Source organism: Macrobrachium rosenbergii, chromosome 11 (genome assembly GCF_040412425.1).
Source record: "Macrobrachium rosenbergii isolate ZJJX-2024 chromosome 11, ASM4041242v1, whole genome shotgun sequence".
Lineage (NCBI taxonomy): Eukaryota > Metazoa > Arthropoda > Malacostraca > Decapoda > Palaemonidae > Macrobrachium > Macrobrachium rosenbergii.
Window position 1 is genome coordinate 5,987,135 of NC_089751.1, and position 12,972 is coordinate 6,000,106.

Here is a 12,972-nt window from a genome sequence, read left to right on the forward strand (position 1 = left end):
ATTTTTTAGTTGATAATAAGTTCGTCGTCCCGTGGGCTCGAACCAGCGAAGGACAAGAACTCAGGACTACAGTGGACGCGTTAACCCATCCGGCCAGCAAGTGAGGTATAAGTGGATATCGGCTCCCATATACAAATCCCCCGTCGAACTCAGGTGTTTGTATTTAGAGACGATTTGTAGCTTACTGATTGTATATGAATCACAGTGATGTGATAAAAAGTCATAATATGGCTGCATGCGACAAACGCATTACACGGTCAACATGGCAGAGGTGGATATCGTCCCAAATACAAACACCTGAGTTCGACGGGGGATTTGTATATGGGAGCCGATATCCACTTATACCTCACTTGCTGGCCGGATGGGTTAATGCATCCACTGTAGTCCTGAGTTCTTGTCCTTCGCTGTTTCGAGCCCACAGGACGACGAACTTATTATCAACTAAAAATTCCTTCGGTAATATATATATGAAAATATATTATTTCTGAGGTAGAGCGAATTGATGTTAAAGGACGTTTGTAACTTATTGATTGTATGTATATATATATATATATGTATATATATATATATATATATATATATATATATATATATATATATATATATATATATATATATATATATATATATATATATATATATATATATATATATATATATATATATATATATATATATATATGTATATATACATATGTATATATATATGTATATATATATATATATATATATATATATATATATATATATATATACATATCTTTTATGGTGACAGGTAGATGGATAGATACAAATATGTATCTAGTCATTTAAGGGTCTGGAAACAATCATGAAATTTCATATATATATATATATATATATATATATTTTTTTACGTTTTTCCGTGGTTTTAGTTTGAAATATGCTCTGTGAGACAGGTAGCAACAGTTTAAGTTAATTTAGCCTTGTGATTCTGACTTCGTGGGTACGGGAAAACGTAAAAAGAGGAAAACAAAGGAGAATTTCATATGAGCATAGGCTCTGGTTACTGAGGGAAATATTACGTAAAACACGTGGGCACATTTAAAGTAGTGTATTTACATAAATGACATTAGTACGGGAAAGAGGAACTCAGTAGGTTGAATGAAACTGGGGAATTCCAGCCACAGTCCGAGAAGCTTCCACGAAATAGCATCCTCTGAAATGAGAGATATGCACATTATACGCCAGTAATGAAAATAGACAAAAGAATAATGAATTCGAGGCTGCACTGAGGGTGCCAAAGGAGTAATAAAGAATTAATACTGCCGATGCAAGAGGCGCACGGACATTAGACAAGGAGATTTCTGGCTTTCTCTTTAAGAAAATATTACGAGACAAAAGCGTGACTGAAATGGGGCTCTTCCAGGGCACTTTACCTTAGCAGATTTTCCGAGGGCGCGTAGAAGGCGGTGCGTGGATGACTTGCAATTTCCGAGGGCGAGTTTCTTCCACGTGGTGAGATGCAAGGGCTTTCCGTAAAGGGGCAAGGCGATGGGGACTCCTCGAGACTCCAAGCAATGGCGTGTGGGCTCGAGGAATACGGTCGAAGGACACGAGGAGAAGTATACTTTTGAAAGGGCCACGTGGTTAGGATGCAAGGGCATCGATGGGGCCAGGTGTTGAGGACGTCTTCACAAGTTCACTCCATATCTTCCAGCCCGCGTGTGTGGAGACCTCGTGGGCTTTTTGCCTTTTATCCCCTCCTATGGGGCAGGGGGGGTGCGCCCAACACAGATGCTTTGACTCATTGCACCTGCTGCCCGCAGGGGAGGTTTTGGCCTGTAGGAGAAACGCCCAAGCCAGATTACTTTTGCCTCGAAGGAAAGATCTTTATCAAAAATGGGAGCGCCTTTAATCTTTTAACCCTTGGTTTTAAGTCGATAGACAGATGGTCTATCGATCGGCCGGCTGGCAGTAAATGAAACACAACAACAACAAAGGAGGGGGGGGAGGTAATTTGCTAGCGAATTCTTGCTAATCATAATACCTCTGATACAAGATGATGTACATACCTCCTTCGGTGTGTACATCGATATTCAAGAATGAGCGGCAAATGCTTTACGTTACTCTACATTCTGCCTTGCAATGAACTTTACTCCTAAGGGTTTTATGAAGCTGAGACATTACTTTTAATAACACATTGGGACAATTTTTCGTTAACAGAACGCAAAGTGATTTAAACACTTGCAAAAGAATAATTACTTTAGATTTGGTTACCCACTGTAACTTTATAAAGTGACTCGAACAATTGTGAATTAATTAAGATTATAGGACCACGTGATATGAGGCTATGGCCAACAAATGAAAAGAAATGGTTATTGTTCAAGAATTAAAATACACGTTACTTAATTTTAGATAAAATGCATGCGGTTAGTACAATCTGCCTTGAAGAGGCTGTGTAAATGAAAAACAGCGTTTATTTTTGTAAATGACATCCCCTTTTACACGATACTGTAATGACTATACATATTCGCATTGATAATTTATCTTCGTTTTAACGTACTTGGCTCAGCTATCGTTCAACGCGAGCTGAGGGATGACCCAACACACGGGAATTTGACAGTCGTGTGCGGGCGAGAGTATTCGCGAGGTTTTAATTCGCTAACCTTAAACTACGCTAATTTTATGCGTCTACTGCCAACTCAATGTTATGCCGGGCGAGCAGACAAAAGATGTGGGGTAGGACAAACAGAGATCTTGGAAGGAATGGAAGGGGGAAAAGGGATAATAATAACAAAAGGAAAATTAGCAAGACGTTACGAATGAAAACTTGACCAGCATATGAAAGGCGGACACGCCCTCAGAGCTTACAAAAGGGGCATTTAAATCACAAGGGCAAGAGTTTATGACTCATGATTCATTAAAATAAAGATAACTAAATGACTAAAAGAAGGTAAATGATATTGGCAGAGGAGCTAAGGGAAAAAGAGTGAGGGTTTTATTGTGTTAGGCGGGAATTTTATCGTCCTACGCCTATAAATTACGGCCCGGACTATCCTTTCAGTCCCAGGGCGAGAAAGTGCACCAAGGGCGCGAATCCTTCAGGAGGGCTGACACGCGCGCCCGGTGCCAAGGTATGGGCGCAAGGGCGTGCCACTTCTCACTCTGTTATTCTTAATGATTTATACATTGTGTGGGGAATGGTATCCCGTATTTTAATTGCCTCTTGTGGGGATAATTTAAGGGAAGATTAGTAGAGGATGGTAAGAGGTAGCAGTTCCTGAGGAACGGAAGAAGATAGAGGAGGGTCTGACATCCCCTTCTGGATTAGGTGCCAAGACCTTCCGAAAATGAAATGGTGGCACAGGTGCCATGGGAGCTCTAGAGCTCTTTGTAAATTACCTGGAATGTCCCACGCCCGTGGTAATTTCGCCTCGAGTCTTTCTTAATGGGACAGTCGTCCTCGGCCGGGGAAGCGGAGGGCCCGCGACCGGAGGGGCGGCACGGAGTACAACCTGGGCCTGCTGATGCGACAGCTGACGCAGGAGTGTTCCGTCCCTAAAGCTACCATGATCCGTCGCGGCTCTTGTAGTTCATCGCCAAGTGAGATATGGCAGAATCCTGACTTGCAATTGCGTCGGCGACGGGCTGAGGCAGAGAGGAGGCGGTCGGGGGTGGCGTGAGCGGCTCGCAGGTAACGTTGACCAGCTCAGGCACGGGTTGGCGGGCCGCACCTGCAGGTGAGCTTCCGCGGTGGTCGGGAGGAACCGTCTCTCTGACCGACGCTGGTAGCGGTGCCAGGCCGGGGAAGAGAGGGGTCCTGAGTTGGATCCCGTGAATGGAGATCGGCGTAGCGCTCTGGCGCTGGCACTGATAAGAGTCAGGCGCTATCAGAGGTTTCTTGGGCTCGTCGGTCAGGACGGACGAAATGCTTGGCCCTGCTCGGGGCATGCAAGTGGCACCGGCAGGAATTTGGCATCTCCTGAAGGGAGATCTGGTTGGGGCCCTGGCACTGGCACTGAGGCAGGGCCGGCACTGGAATTGGATCGGGAACCGATCGAGGGGGCCACTGTACAACGTACTCAGGTGGCACTGGTGGGGACTGCACGTCCTCCTGGTACCCAGGGGTGCCAGTCTTGACTGAGGGAGAAGCGGGGAGGGATTACTCATTGTCATGGAATGATTCGGGAATGTGGACCCTTAGATTGTCGTGATTTCGGTGGGGACTGAAAGTCCTGTCCCAGGATGACGTCATAGCCTCCGGGAGATGGCTTGCTACTGCAAGATAGCAGATTTTGGATTGGTGAGGTCTTGTGACTCTCAATTGGACCGTAGGGAGTATCATTTTAAATTGATTTATTCCCTCGATCGTGACGAGTTTTCGTCTATTGACGATAGCTCCGTAGGGAACTCTGTCCCTTCGGATGAGGGGAGATTTGTGCGCCAGTCCTCGAATGCAGTGACTCGGCGCGCTGGCTGGCTACCGTGGAGGGGTTAACGATACAGGCCCTTCGGCGGAGGGCCTAATGACTGGGGATCTGTGACCCAAGGCGACGGTGGGAGTAGTTGATTTATTATTGCGTGGGCATTTCGCCCTATGCGGGAGAATGGCCATAGACCTTGCACGCCGTGCAAAAGGTCTGGCTGAAATCTTTCCGCGCTGCCCCTGTGGAGGGCGCAGGCGAAAAAAATTTGTCGGTTTTCCGGGAGAGAGGAGCCGGTTTCTTGTTCCGGCACTGTTCGAAGGAATGCCCGTTTTCTTGCAATAATGGCAAGTTAGGGGCTTGCCCGAAGTTCCCATTTTTGTTGGAATTTGAACCTCCGAGGAGGACGGGGATTTATCTTCCGCCCCATGGATCCTTCTTGAGGGTGGTGAGTTTCCACATGTCTGTTATTCGCAACACTCGTGAGTGTTGGTGGGGCTTTTTCCACTATATGAGTGGCGAGGGCAGGAGGGCGTAGCGCAGGAAATGCTCGAATTTAAACCGCTCGAGTACCTCGGCGGTGTTAGTGGCTCCTTCGAATCGAGCCATTTGTCAACGCCCGCTCCGAATGGTACGCCTAATCGGACCAAGTCTGGCCTGCTTCTCTGGGCTGCTCTCTCAACGTCTCTCCACCGCTCAGGGGTAATCTCGTCGAAGAACTGCTTGGCGTCTCGGCTTCCCAGTTTCCCCGATCGTCTGCGGGAAGGGCGTGGTAGGCAACGAGGCCTTTCCGCCCAGGAATTTAGTGAGAACAAAAATAAATGAGAGTTCATGGGGAGAGATCGCAGCACTCCAGGACTCGTTCGGCCCTTTCAAGCCATACTTGGGTTCGGACTCGGTCCATTTTGGCATGAACGAGTGAGCTTGGCTGAGGGCACTCATCCCCGCGGCAGGGGCGGGGGGTGGCGGGCTGTCGTTCTAGCATCTGGAGCTCGTGGGCGGCGCTGTCGCTCTCGATCTTCCCATTCTCGTTCCTCCCTTTTCTCTTGGGCGATTCTGTCTCTCTCCTCTCGTTGTTCTTGGGCAATTCGTTTCCCTCTCTCTCTGACGGCACGTTCTTTATCCTTCTCCTGCTCTTGGGCAACTTTCTTCTCTCTCTCTCGCCTTGGCATCGTCCACTCGTTCTTGAACCCATGCTCTCAGATCTTGCCCGATAGTCCCATGTCCTTCCCAGCGGACATGTAGAATTTGAAATCCTCGTTTTGTTGGGCTCTGGTATTAGCCATCTTGAAATAATGGGTATATGATATGTCTGAAAAGACTCTTTGTTAAAATTAGATGTGTCTTGGAAAGACGTATGGTTGTTCTTAAGCGAACGAGAGGAAGTCTAATATGTTTTCGTCTCGGAAGACGTGGTTGGATTTTGTCACGCTCGGACTTGGCCGGCTGTAGCGTGAAGTTAAGGGAGTTGTTCTAACGAACTAGAATGATCAGTCCCGTAAGGGCTTAGATGTGTGTGAACTACACTATATAATGTCTCAAAGGACTTAATCTTGGGTTCCTGCAGGAATGAGAAATTCTCATCGTGTCGATATAGAATTTTTGTATGAGTCTCTGAGGACTGGGGTTTGGAGGAATTCTCACCACGTGTGACGTAGAATTTTAGGAGTCTCTGAGGACTGGAATTTGGAGAAATTCTGCCCATGACGGCATAGAAATTTTAGGAGTCTCTGAGGACTGGAATTTGGAGAAATTCTCGCCACCTGCGACGTAGAATTTTAGGAGTCTCTGAGGACTGGAATTTGGAGAAATTCTCGCCACGTCAAAAGGACGTTTGAGAATTTTAGGAGTCACTTAGACTTGGAATTTAACTGGAATTTGGAGGAATTCTCGCCACGTGCGACGTAGAATTTTAGGAGTCACTTAGGACTTGAATTACGATTCGTCCCTTAGGACTTAGAAATTACTAACGGGAAACCCAAAGAAAAATGTATGCTGGGAGATGAATGGAAAAAAAAAAAACAAAAATGCTACACACGCGGGCATGGGCGGGGTGGGGGTGCAGGTCATTTGGCCAACACCGGAGGTATTTTTAGATTCTGGGTGAATGAACCCGTATATTTATATACCGTCTGGGATTCCGGAGAATTTCCCAGTCGTCTGAGAGGATAACAGTACAACGGCCTAGTAATTTTCCCTATAAGCGGAGTTTAAATTTCGCTTTCCTAACACCTAACTCAATTCTAACTACACTGAGAGAATTGTCAGCAATGCAAGCTGACTTCGTCGTGTCCTGACGTGGGAATTTTATTCGCGCCTAAATAACAGTTCGCTAATTCGAAATGCGATTGGTAAAAGTTATCACAGAGGAATTTCTTTCGCACTATTCCTCAAGCAAGGATCCATTTTACGTTTTTTCCGTGGTTTTAGTTTGAAATATGCTCTGTGAGACAGGTAGCAACAGTTTAAGTTAATTTAGCCTTGTGATTCTGACTTCGTGGGTGAGGGAAAACGTAAAAAAGAGGAAAACAAAGGAGAATTTCATATGAGCATAGGGCTCTGGTTACTGAGGGAAATATTACGTAAAACACGTGGGCACATTTAAAGTAGTGTATTTACATAAATGACATTAGTACGGGAAAGAGGAACTCAGTAGGTTGAATGAAACTGGGGAATTCCAGCCACAGTCCGAGAAGCTTCCACGAAATAGCATCCCTCTGAAATGAGAGATATGCACATTATACGCCAAAATAATGAAAATAGACAAAAGAATAATGAATTAATAGGCTGCACGGACATTAGACAAGGAGATTTCTGGCTTTCTCTTTAAGAAAATATTACGAGACAAAAGCGTGACTGAAATGGGGCTCTTCCAGGGCACTTTACCTTAGCAGATTTTCCGAGGGCGCGTAGAAGGCGGTGCGTGGATGACTTGCAATTTCCGAGGAAGCGAGTTTCTTCCACGTGGTGAGATGCAAGGGCTTCCGTAAAGGGGCAAGGCGATGGGGACTCCTCGAGACTCCAAGCAATGGCGTGTGGGCTCGAGAATACGGTCGAAGGACACGAGGAGAAGTATACTTTGAAAGGGCCACGTGGTTAGGATGCAAAATAATCGATGGGGCCAGGTGTTGAGGACGTCTTCACAAGTTCACTCCATATCTTCCAGCCCGCGTGTGTGGAGACCTCGTGGGCTTTTTTGCCTTTTATCCCCCCCTATGGGCAGGGGTGCGCCCAACACAGATGCTTTGACTCATTGCACCTGCTGCCCGCAGGGAGGTTTTGGCCTGTAGGAGAAACGCCTAAGCCAGATTACTTTTGCCTCGAAGGAAAGATCTTTATCAAAAAATGGGAGCGCCTTTAATCTTTTTAACCCTTGGTTTTAAGTCGATAGACAGATGGTCTATCGATCGGCCGGCTGGTAAATGAAAAATGAAACAATTAAACAACAACAAAGGAGGGGGAGGTAATTTGCTAGCGAATTCTTATAATCATAATAATATATATATATATATATATATATATATATATATATATATATATATATATATATATATTTCAGAAAATATGGCTGCTACAATTTTAAAGGACACATATATGCATTTCATAGCTTCAATGCTTTAAGATGTGATGAAAGAATTTGTGAGTCAGATGAAACTAGGTCGAGAGACTCGAGGTAAAATCTTTGTGTTCAACAAATAGTTTGATTCCTCAGCAATATTGCCGGTCAGGTGATCTTCCGAAGTGTTATGTATATTCGTGAGTAAGTGCGTTAATTTGATCTAGATTATGCCAAAATCTGCCCTAAAAGTGAGTTTGATCGTTCATTAACGTGATAGAACTGCAGTTGTCTAGACGTAGCTTTGGAGAGGATCCAGGCTTTGAATCGGCAGATAAGGTAGAGTTTGAAATCTCTGTTTTTATGGGAGGAAATTGAACTTGTGATTTTTACTATGATTTTCTAATCATTATGAACTTTTGAACTGGTGTGGAGATTTAATATGAATGTTCATACCTCTTTTATATTATTGTTTTGTCATGTTACGTTTGCCATATCTTGGCTATGCATTTTACACTTTCCATTATTGTGTTTTGCATTTCATATATTTTTGGGAGTTTTCTATCATGTTTAATTCTTCCGACAGATGTCTGTGGACAGATGTCGGTGGACAGAGTGTGTGACTGTTTCGAATAACATGTGGTAGACTGTTTTTTTGACATGACTAGTTATTGATTTGGGGAGTATGTGTGAGTTTGGATATTTTCAGGCTATTAGCCATAGTGAGACTTCTTTAATCAGAAGTGTTTTACAGTTCAGAGTTTAGTTATCTAACTCGATAATTCATTTATTATGCATTTTAATCTTTGCTTTGTTTTATTCATTTCTTGTTGGGTTATTTGAATAATAAACCTATTTTTGTAGAAACTATTGCGTTTCTTTAAATGGTCCATTTAATTGATTTGGTGAGAATGAGTGCGATTCGGGTGGGTGAACTGGAAAACGATGAGAGAGAGAGAGAGATGGCGATACACGATGAGAGAGAGAGAGAGAGAGAGAGAGAGAGAGAGAGAGAGAGAGAGAGAGAGAGAGAGAGAGGAGAAAAATAGATGTAAGTGTTATCGTGAGCGAACTTTCATACGCCTCCGTTTCATGAAGAAAGATCGTAGAGCACGTTACGTACACTTTCAAAAAAGTGTTAATTCTGTCCTCGTTACAGAATTAAATGGTGGCAGCAGTGTCTGATTTTAAATGTTGGCAGCGGTGTCTTTGATTTTAAATGGTGGCATGATTTTAATGTCTTTAATGATGGCGAAAGAGGGAGATTACTAATAGACTAATTGGTAACGTTGATACCCAAGGCATAGGCGTGAGCGTCATGAGAGGTTAACACTCAGTCTTAAGAATGAGTTTCAGTAGGGTCGAGATTACGTGTGAAATACGGGAACCTTTCCTTTTTTTTCCCGTTTCTATTCGAGTACTGGGAGTGGGGAGTTGTGAAATAGATCTGGATGATCTCTAGAGCAATTTTGGGGTTAACAAAATACCCAAATAAGTGTGAATAGTGGCGATTGTGAGTTAATTACGCAAAGTGATTATTCAACAATAAATCACTGGATGGTGTTTTTTGCTTCGTCTGTCGAGTGGGTGACGTCACAGGCTGCACACAGCTCTGTTTTCTGTTGAGAGTGATAGGTACTTCGTTTTCTGTTTCAAAATTGGTAAGTACCCCATTCTCGTAAGTTGCGCAGAACGCCGTTTTCTATTCTTCTTTTAGAGGGGGTAACTTGTGCCTTTCTCTAGTGTTCTTTTTGGTTTCTCTTTTTATGTTGTTACGCTCAGGGCGTGTGATTACTCACAAAATGCCGGACGATGCAGCAAGCACATCCCAATCAATTGTGGTGCATAAAGTGACGAACATTAGTGCGGGAATTACAAATTTTAAAGGGCTGGTTGACGGAAAGCCAACCCAAAATATAGAAACTTTCATTGAGTCAGTGAACAATTATCTGAATTCCAAGAAAATTACGAATGGCGCTGAAGCTTTAACAGAGGCTAAATCATTTCTGGATTTAGATAAAGGAGATATTGGGAAACGAGCACGCAGTTTCGGGTTCAGAAGGTGTAAAACTTGGAATGAACTGCAGAAATTTCTACGAGCTACTTATGGCGGAGTTCAACGTGAATGCGCAGTTCGGAATTTGCGAGAGTTTCTCAAAATAAAGAAGGGCAATGATTCACTAGTCACATACAGTGCGAATTTATTTGATGCAGTAGTTGAGTTAAAGAAATCTATAATAGGTTCTCCATGGGTAACTGGAAATAATATCTCCTTAGATAATTTTGAAAGATTGTTACACTTTGCTTGCCTTTTAACGTCAGTCCCAGATGTAATTGTAGATAGTTTTGATAAGAGAATTGATCAGGATACAGACGAATCCTTTTGTTTGCACAGATTAACAAAAATCTAGCAAAATGCCCGACACTGGACAGTACTTTTGTACAGGGAGGTGCAAAGATGTCAGCTGCGGTTTCCAAACCACAGAATAATGATAGTCGCCGCATTCGGGAAATGATGCAACAGCGAAGACATGTGCACGAGTAGAATCGAAGAAAATTCCAGAGAGATCAGTCACAACGATACGTTGTTTTAATTGTGATAAAATAGGCCATAGTAAATCAAATTGCAGAGTGAGATATTGTTCAGTTTGCAAATCTTCAGATCATGGATGGAGATTTTGCCCAGCCACAAAGAGTAGAGATTATTCAGGAAGTCCTGGGAGGTTTTTCTAGATATGACAGGAGAATTCCACATGATGCAAGTTCTAGATACACAAAGGAACAGCAGAATTTTCACAAGATAAGTTCGAAAACGGACACAGGATAATGACTAATCAGGTCGTAGAGTCACTAGAACCTAGGCCGATTGTACGTGGATTCTCTAATGGCAATGAAATTCATATTTTCATTGATTCTGGTAGCTCAGTTAACTTAGTAAATGCTGACCTTTTTCACTCGAGGTTTCCAGAGTGCAAATTAGTCCCTTCTAGTGAGACAGTGTGTGATGTACAAGCGAGGAAACTGAATATTTTAGGTTCGTCATTTCTTACGCTTTGTATCGGTGGAAAGACAATAGTAGAATCATTTTTGGTCATAGAAGGATTAGCCTTAGGTGAAATGGTTTTGCTAGGACACCCTTCTTGTATGCGACATAACATCAACATTCTTACGGGAGTTCAGGGGATTACAATAGGTGAGTCAGGTTGTTTTGTTCCATATATACACAGGAAAAAACTTGTGAGAAACCTAAGACACAGTCGGAGACATGTGTAACACAGTCATTAGAGAGTGAAGATATTCCGCAAAGATCTTTCAAAGGATTTTTGTTGGAAGATATTGAATTGCAACCGCGAGTTCCTACATTGGTTAAAGTGTCGCTGAAAGAGAAAAAGTTTCCTTCTCAAGTGTGCGTTGTTGAGGGAACCGAGAAATTCAAAGACGTTGTGAGTACGGTGTCAGTGAATGAAATTTCAGTCGCAGGCGTGACTTCAGTAGAATTAGTTAGCTATCAAGACTCAGTGAAAAATATCACAAGGGTACTTATGTAATTGATTTTGAAGAGTTTAATGAAGAGCATAAATTAGTGAGTTTTTGTGGAGACGGGAATATGTTTCCTAACGAGGAGCAACAGTTCCGAAGTCAGGTTCTACATGAACATTTGGCTAAAGTTGATTATCCTGAATATTCAGATAAAGTAGAGAAAGTGTTGAAAGAATATCTAGATATTATTGCTTTGAAGGGAGATAAATTAGGAGTTACAGATGTTTTAGAACATTCAATCCGCCTAGAAAAGGGTACAAATCCCATATATATTCCAGCATATCGAATTCCTTTTAAGATCAGGGAAGAAGTAGAAAAAGAAGTTCAGAAGTGGGAGTCGGAAGGCATTATCAGACCGTCCAATTCTCCGTTTAATTTTCCTTTGCTTGCAGTTCCTAAGAAAGACGGTAGTATCAGAGTTTGTGTAGATTTTCGTAAATTGAATGAAAAAACATGCCCAGATAGATATCCGGTAGCTTGTTTGCCTGATTTGTTTGTTGAGATCGGTGGCAAGAATATATATTCATCTATAGATCTTATGCAAGGGTTTTTACAGGTTCCCCTTTGTGAGAGTAGCCGTAAATATACAGCATTTTCGGTACCAAAGGGACATTACGAGTTTAATAGGATGCCTTTTGGATTACAAGGGTCCCCAATAACATTTACTAGACTGGTTAACACAGTACTTCATGGCTTGTTAGGAAAGTCGGTGTTTGTGTACATGGATGATATTCTCATATGCACAGATACAATTGAAGAACATCTAAAGGTGTTAAAAGAAGTCCTTAAGCGATTACGGTTCGCTGGGTTAAAGGTCAAATTGGCCAAATGTGAGTTTCTGAAGAGAAAAATTGTCTATTTAGGACATGTTATCTCTAAAGAGGAGTTAGAGTGAATGATGAGAAAGTTAAAGCCATTGTGAATTTTCCAGTTCCCAAAACCAGGAAACAGATTCGTTCGTTCCTAGGTATGTCGGGTTTCTTTCGCCGTTTTGTGCGGAATTTTTCTACAATAGCGTCTCCATTGACAGATTTGTTACGAGAAGACGTTAAGTTTGTTTGGGGTGATAGTCAACAATTAGCTTTTGAGAAGCTTAAGAACGCTTTGGTGAACCCACCAGTTTTGAAGTTTCCAGATTTTAGTCAACCGTTCACCTTAGTGACTGACGCGAGTCAGGAAGGTATAGGTGCGTGTTTGATGCAGAAATTTGAAGGGAAATTACACCCAATTGCTTTTTATAGCAGAAAGTTCAAAACGCGTGGTAGTAACGAAAGGCTGATGTCAGTTGTGGACAAGGAGGCTTTCGCAGTCGTCTCTAGCCTTGTTCATTTTAAGATGTTGTTGTTGGGAAATAAAGTTGAGATTTTTACAGATCATCAACCGTTGTTAGAGCTTTTAATAAGCCAAATTTGTCGCCCAAGAGAGCACGTTGGTTCCTAACATTGAGAGATTTTGATGCAAACCTCAAATACATTGAAGGTAAGCATAATG

The 12,972-nt window shown here is 42.7% G+C and overlaps 1 protein-coding gene and 1 long non-coding RNA gene across 2 annotated transcripts in view; both read right to left on the bottom strand.

The window, feature by feature from the left end:
- Positions 1-12,972, bottom strand: part of LOC136843109 (uncharacterized) — a 453,879-nt gene that overhangs the window by 236,753 nt on the left and 204,154 nt on the right. The window lies entirely within an intron of this gene.
- LOC136843549 (uncharacterized) lies at positions 6,982-7,328 on the bottom strand. The gene is made up of 2 exons (XR_010854565.1): positions 7,272-7,328; positions 6,982-7,102 (listed from the first exon to the last, which is right to left on the bottom strand). It is a non-coding gene; the product is annotated as an uncharacterized lncRNA (long non-coding RNA).